Below are 8047 nucleotides of genomic sequence, written 5' to 3' on the forward strand. Positions count from 1 at the left end.
GCTGCTCAGAGTGAGACAGCTGCAGTGGAGGAGAGAGCGCGCACAGCGTCAGCGCAGCTAGAGGGCTCAGGGAGCGCAGGCGCAGCCGCAGCGGCAGTCGACACAGAATGGATAGGCCTGCCAGGGGAGCTCTAGTGCCTCTTAGCCCGGGATCATGTGAGAGATGGGGCTGCCCGGCTGCCGCTGTGACAGACAGTGTGGGCGGGGGGGGAAGAGGCCTGAGGCCGGTCGAGGCGAGAAGATTTGCATGCTCAGAGGCAAAGAGAGTGCTGCCCAATGATCGATCTACAGACTATTTCAGACAGTTTGTGAGAGTGCTCACAGCTCATCAAAGCAAGGTAAAAAAATGACAGTATTTACCAGCAACTTTATGCCTAAGCTAGTGCTGTAGTGTTCTTTACTGTCTAATGTGTGGTTGTAATAACTCACATATATATATATATATATATACACGTGTATGTGTGTGTGTGTTGAAGAAAAAACCAGGGGTGTGGCTGGGCTGGAGGGGGCATGGCTAGACTGGAGGGGGCTGGGCTGGGCCGGTCTATACAAATTTCCAGGGCTGGTCTGATTTCCCAGTCCGGCCCTGGTTGTTGTTTTAGTTAAATAAAGCTATTTAGATTGTTATTATTGAGGTAATGATATGTTTTCCATCCCAATAAAATTACAGCTGAAAACAATCAATGTGAAAAAACAGGAGATAGCTCACCTCACAAATAATTGCATAATTGTCTATGTATTTCTAATGTTATACAACCAAATCAGTAATGTCCTGATATAAACTGGGGGGAAAAGCATAACTCTAAAAAATAAACTTTAATGTACAAAACAATGAATTAAATTGAGTCTTACTGAATAGTGATTTAAATAGGTCTGAAAACATTACTCTTTACAATTTATAAGAAGAAGAAAAAAACATTATAGAGATAGAGAGATAGATAGATAGATAGATAGATAGATAGATAGATACTGGCTTTAGTTAAATGGAGAGAATATGATCTATTAAAGATATAATAAGAGATACAACATACACACATAATGTATGATAACCTTGCATTCTACAATCAGTGAGAATAGGAGAAAATATGCTATAATTATGACTTAAAAAGGACAGTCAGCACCAGAATTGTTTGTTGTTTAATAGAAAGATAATCCCTTTATTACCCATTCCCCAGTTTTGCATAACCAACACTGTTATAGAAATACACTTTTTACTGCTGTGATTACCTTGTATCTATGCCTCTGCAGGCTGCCCCCTTATTTCAGTTCTTTTGACAGACTTGCTTTTTAGCCAATCAGTGCTCACTCCTAGGTCACTTCACGCGCATGAGCTCAATGTTATCTATATGAACTAATGCCCTCTAGTGGTCAAAATATATTCAGATTAGAGGCAGTCTTCAAGGTCTAAGAAATTAGCATATGAACCTCCTAGAATTAGATTTCAACTAAACCAGCGTTCGGGCAGCGCTCCAATCGAACTGGAACTCGTTTGGAGCGTTTTCCCCACACTTGTTAGTGAGATGCCTGGCGTTTTTGGAACACTCTGCTGACGTAAATCCCAGTGTGCTGGAAAAGCTGGGACTTTTCAGAGCAAACTCAGATGCTTGAAAACATGGCAGCCTCCACACACGTGTTGCTCGTGGAGGCTGCCATGTTTTTATATATATAATATGATTTTTCGTGTGCTCTAGAGAATGTAGCCCATTTCTTTTCACTTCATACGTAGCATATGAAGTGAAAATAAATGGACTACATTCTCTATAGCACACGAAAAATCATATTATATACAGTATATATATATATATAAAAACATAGACCTGACGTTCAAACATTGTGCCTACTATTTCCCTCACGGGGTGGGCTGGCGACGGTATTGGCAAAAAGTGGGGGTATTTTGTATTTATTCATAGTATCACCGTTTGTTTCCGTGAATTCAGGGGTGGAAGGGCTACTTGAGTTTCACTACACACATGCTCACCCTCTGGCAGCCCATTGGCTATTATTAGCCCTATTTAGTAATAAATAGCCAATGGGCTGCAGAGGGTTGAGCATGTAATACACAAGGGAGCTTAAACGTTCGCATGCGCAAAGTCCATTATTGTACAGCAGATCCCTTTGCGCATGCGAACGTTTTCTCTAAGCTCCCTTGCTTGTGACGTCACATAGCGCCCACTTCATCGCTGGAAGTTAAATGCCTCCACTAGCTCCTGAGCGCTGCCCGAACGCGCCCTAAGAATACCAAGAGAACAAAGCAAAATTGGTGATAAAAGTAAAAAGGAAAGTTGTTTAAAATGACATGCCCTATTTAAATCATGAAAGTTTTTTTTGAGACTTGACTGTCCCTTTAAATCTAATCACAAATGATTTCAGATGGTTCTTTTCTATTTAGAAAGCAAGTTACATTACACAACAAAATAATTAAACAAAAGCAGGGCTACTAAGTTAGTAGTGTTCAGCATTTATAAACAATACATATTTACATTTTGACAAACATTATTTGCACAGTAGCATCAGCAACACTTCATACAGATATACAGACACACAAACTGGAAGCAGTCTCAGTACTTTTTTTTTTTTAGTTTATTCACTAAATCAGCAACAACACAAAAGATATATACATACATACATACATTTACAATACACACACACACATATATATATATATATCATACACACACACATATACATATATATATACATACATACATACATTTACAATACACACACATATATATATATATATATATACATACATACATTTACAATACACATACATATATATATATATATATATATATATATATCATACACACACACACATATACATATATATATACATACATACATACATTTACAATACACACACACACATATATATATATATATATATATATATATCATACACACACACACATATATATATACATATAGTGTAAACAAAAGTATTATACAACAGCAAAAACAATAATTATACATAAAATTGGAGCACGCTCAGACAACATAAAGTAATTACATGGCTTTCATTAAACGTTCAAAAAGTGGCTTCAGGACTCATTCCAGGACATACTTGAAAACAAGAGAAATCTCAATGTATCCTTCCTGGTAAAATATTTTATAAATAAATAAATCTCTAGTTTACTGTGTCCAAAGGCAAACTTATGTACTGCTTTGACCCAAATACTTATACCAAAACAGTATATGCAATAAAGATTCACAAATGAGTTTTAAAAAAAAAATAGAAAGAGATACAGATCTAAATAAATGACAGAAATGGACCCATTTTTACACACATGTATATCTTCTCATCAAGTGTTGACAGTAAAAGAGCACACTTTTTTTCTTCTTTTGTTGTAGTATAATGAACATGCATGCACATATTACATTAATATCACTGATTAATGGTGATGGGATCTATTTTTACTAGCACCTTAGATTTTTTTCCCCACTGGCATCAAGCACAACTCATATTATATCTAATGTTAGTAAAACTATATATACTAGGGAGACAAATAATTACCAGTTGCACACCATGTTCTTATTTTTTGGCATCCAGGACTTTATAATGAGTCTCAAGATATTACAAGGGCATCCTTTGCTATGCACTGTTTTCCTCATCAACAGCATACCCACATGTATGTTTCAATAAGCTGTCAAAGCGACAGGCAGCTTTTTCAATACCTGCTGCAATAGTTCACCAGAGGTAGTAACAGCAGCATCCTCTCACACTGACAGCACTGCATATTGTCCAACCAAGCTCTCCATAAACAGACCATACACACAAAGTGCAGCAGAAAACAGGTAAGATGTGTCATATTTGTAGCATTCCTGTTATATATATATATATATATATATATATATATATATATATATATATATCATAGGACACATATGTATCACACTATATATATATATATATACCCAGATTTACATATTACTTTTGTCCGTATAAATGTGTATAAACCCTACAAGTAAATAAATATAAAATGCACAAACCGATATTTGATTTGTTTATATGATCAGCTATGATTACGTAAGTGTTATTGATAAACACCCACTGCCATAAGATATATCAATTAAAGGTTGCACTGAGGTGGCTCCCTTCTGTGGATTTCCCTTGCAACCTGCAACCCCCCAGCAACTTCACCAATATAGCACGCAAAGTGCTGCATTACAGCACTTGGAGCATTTACGAGGGCAGCAGCTCACATAAATGCACCAGTGCACGCATACACATAGATGTAAGGCTAGACACCACTGCTAGATCACTAATGTAGGTAATAGCACAGCTTCACTTAGGAAATCAGATGTAGGATTACTTTGCTGATGTAAACATTACAATGCGCTGCAATTGATCGCTAATCATGACACCTATGAACACAGACATACATGCATTCAAATAAAGATATTGCACCTTACCTCTATGCAGAAGCAGATCCACTGTGCCTGTCTTGTATCTCCTATGCAGGGCCTATCTCTCTACCTCCCCCCTCCATCCCACAAGACACGTGATCACTGTCACATGACTGCACTTCCCAAGCTTTCCTCCTGCTTCAGGGCTGTCTGTCACTTCCCCCCCTCCCTACTCTGCCAGCTCTTGTTGTGTGATTGTAATAGGAGACATGATGTAAAGGCTGATTTTTCCAAGCAGACGGGCTATAATCTGGAAGGCTTCTTCTGAGACCATCAGCTCTGTCTCACTGTAGTAATTTAGGGCTCTGTTTTTTAGTATGCTGTGGCCTCACCCTCTACTGAAAACGAAGAAAGAGCAGACTGATTTGAAATAATGTTTTCACGCCTGAAATGTAGCTGCTTCATTTTTTTTTGTTGGTCCCTAACAGGCAGAAAAAAACATCAGTAATGCAAGGTCACAGGTTGCAATGGCATTGAAACTGGTTACTATGCAACAAAGGCAGGAGACCTTATGCAGTTTCATACACACAAAACGCTGATTTTTAAAAAAGGAGACGTTTTCATTTATATACAGAATATATATATTAAAAAATCACAATATATTAAAACGACGTCATTCTGATCACCAATATTTCCTCTATATACGGGTGTGACAGAAACAGGCAGGACGGTCATGCAAGAGAACGTCAGAAGAATTATTGCCAGTTATATGCATTAAATATGTCACCTCAATTTCTTCAAAGTACAGTATTAAAATGATGTAGGGCAGTAAATCACAAAGGGTAAAACCCTCTGACTCCAAAATCTCTGGATTATACCCTTCTCTGGCCATTCAGCCCCTCTCTTAGGACCCAATTCTAAAAAGGTCTGGGCTGAATATGTGCTTTCCATAGGCATATATGAAATTGTCTCCCAAATTCCAGTGTAATTCTGTAAACATTTTCGCCCTACAGATCTCACAGCTTAATATCACAACTTAAAAGGTGGCAAGTTTTTTATCAAAATATAAAAAAAAAAAAATTAAATAAAAAATGAATTAATATGAATTACCCATTCCCTAGTTTTGCACAGAAAACACGGTTATATTAATACACTTTTTACCTCTGTGATTACCTTGTATCTAAGCATCTTCTGACAGCTCCCTGATCACATGGCTTTTTATTTATTATCTATAGACTTGCATTTAAGCCAATTAGTGCTGTGTTGTGCACAATCCACGGGCGTGAGCACAATATTATCTATATGGCGTACATGAACTATCAATCCCCTGTTGTGAAAAGCTAATAAAAAAAGCATGTGATAAGAGGCTGTCTTTAGTGGCTTAGAAACAGGCAGAAATTGAGAGGTTTAAAGAAGATTATAAAGTATATTAATAAAACAATGTGGTTGTGCAAAGCTGGGGAATGGGTTGTAAAGGCATTATCTATCTTTTTAAACAATAAAACAAAAATGTGTTGACTGTCCCTTTAAGGTACAGTGCACTGGAAATAGCATATTTTGATTTGTATTAGGTGTAATATTAACACTCGCAGGGACGGACATTTTTTTTACAGAATTCCATGAGGGCTGCCCCTGCGAGTGTCGGCTTAGAAAATCAGGTCTAGACTAGCACCTTTTATAGAATCGGCCCCTTAGGCACATTCTAACAAGTACAACCAAATAGCCCTTGTCCTACAGCTCCTCTATCAGCCTTATAACCAAATCAAGTAAAACTTTTGGTTCTGTCAGGCACATTAGATCAGACTTTGCCCCTGGATCCTTATTTCAGTCAAATAATTCAGATCAGACAGATAGCCTCGGAGCGTCTCTATCAGTAATATATCTATTAAAATATAAATATGGGATCAAACACTTAAGGGGACATTTTTCTTTCATACCTCAGAGCAATTTTAAACAACTTTCCAATTTACTTCTATTATCAAATTTGTTATCTTGGTATCCTTTGCTGAAGGAGCAGCAATGCACTACTGAGAGTTAGCTGAACCGATCTAGTGAGCCAATCACAGGAGATAGAGGCGTAACTATAAATCTCAGGGCCCTGGTGCAAGAATCCATGAAGCCCCCCCCCAAAAAAAAAAATATTTTGATACATTTCCTTTTTTTTTTACAAACACATTATATTACAATCTGATTGTTTTGTGTATCTTTAAGCTGTGTGTTGAAGGTGAAAGGACATTTATAGGGGAGAAAATGACATTCTGTAATTCTTTAGTAATTAAAAATATATCAGTGTAGCGCTATACTCCTTACTCTCTGCCTCTCCCAAACAAACCTCTTCCTAAGGATATGTAAATATGATAAATAGTAAATGAAAAATAGGAAGGGTGCTAAAAAGCAGAGTAGATCTCACAGAAGATATAGGGGAATAATTACTGTATATGAGATACTTTGTATATGGGCAAATTTGCAATTCTTATATGGTTACTTATGTGTAGAAATTCATTCATACAGAATTAATAAAGACAGATATGTATCTCTAAAAAACACAGAATTTAATTGAAATGTTACAAATCTGTCTACAATCAACTTAAAAAATATAAAATGACATGAATTAATCACATACTGTATCTCGTTATGCCAGGTATGTGAAAATGTCCACAGACCAATGGTTTAATAGTGATTTAGTCCTGGGACGTCTCCCAATAAACACTTCAAATATCCACCATAAAATCCACCATTAAATCCGGATAAGTATGTGATATTGTTTCTATGTCTCCTGGGCTACGTGTTATTTAGTCGAAAGTCACTGGCCCACAAAACAAGTAAGTCTGTGATAGACAGGTACTCACCCCTATTCCAAGCTATAGCCAATGTCTAAGTGAGTGGTGTACCTTGCTATTTTAGCAGAATCTCTTGGTTAGCGTGTCAGCTCCAGTGTGCACTTCTCCTTACCGGCGGCCGTGTCTGATGACATCATATGCCAACGGCTGCAGGACAGGTCGGCTGTCAGCGACTGCTCTATACCGGTTTATCCAGCTCTTATAGGTATATAAAACCCCACATTTTTCTTTTGTGATTTTGATAGAGCAAACAATTGTAAACACCTTTTCAATTTCCGTCTATCAAATTGTCTTTGTTTTCTTGTTATCCTTTGTTGAAAAGCTGGGATGAAAGCTCAGAAGTGTGCATGTGTCTACAGCATTATATGTGCAGTTTTGCAACCATGTTATACATTAGCAGGAGCACTAGATGGCAGCACTATTTCCTGTCATGTAGTGCTTCAGGCATGTGCACGCTACCTACCTAGGTATCCCTTCAACAAAGAATAACAGGAGAACGAAGCAAATTTGCTAATAGAAGTAAATTAGAAACTTTTTTAAAATTGTATTTTGTATCTGAATATTGAAAGAATTTGTTTGGGTTTAATGTCCCTTTAAGTATAGAGTACGCAGGTACCAGTGCCAACACTTTCAATTGTATGGTGAGAGCGTATCCTTTGTGAGAATGCTTCTTTATTTTTGTAGTTTGACCAAATTAAACAAAAACGGGTGTAAACGTACTGCCACTCAATCCTCAATCGTATCGGCGCTTTTCACCCGCTTAGGGGCATAACGAGATATGTGATTAATTCATGTCATTTTATATGTTTTAAGTTGATTGTAGATAGATTTTTATTAAATTCTGTGTTTTTTAGAGA

At 37.1% G+C, this 8047-nt stretch overlaps 1 protein-coding gene across 2 annotated transcripts in view; it reads right to left on the reverse strand.

Moving 5' to 3' along the window:
* The window catches only part of TULP4 (TUB like protein 4), a 574485-nt gene extending 570020 nt beyond the window's left edge, over positions 1-4465 (reverse strand). For both annotated transcript variants that reach the window (XM_053710846.1, XM_053710845.1), the window contains exon 1: positions 4417-4465. The gene's annotated coding sequence lies outside the window, so the exon portion shown is untranslated. The remainder of the gene's footprint in view (positions 1-4416) is intronic.
* Positions 4466-8047: the final 3582 nt, after the last annotated feature.

The sequence above is a fragment of the Bombina bombina genome, chromosome 4 (genome assembly GCF_027579735.1).
Source record: "Bombina bombina isolate aBomBom1 chromosome 4, aBomBom1.pri, whole genome shotgun sequence".
Classification (NCBI taxonomy): domain Eukaryota; kingdom Metazoa; phylum Chordata; class Amphibia; order Anura; family Bombinatoridae; genus Bombina; species Bombina bombina.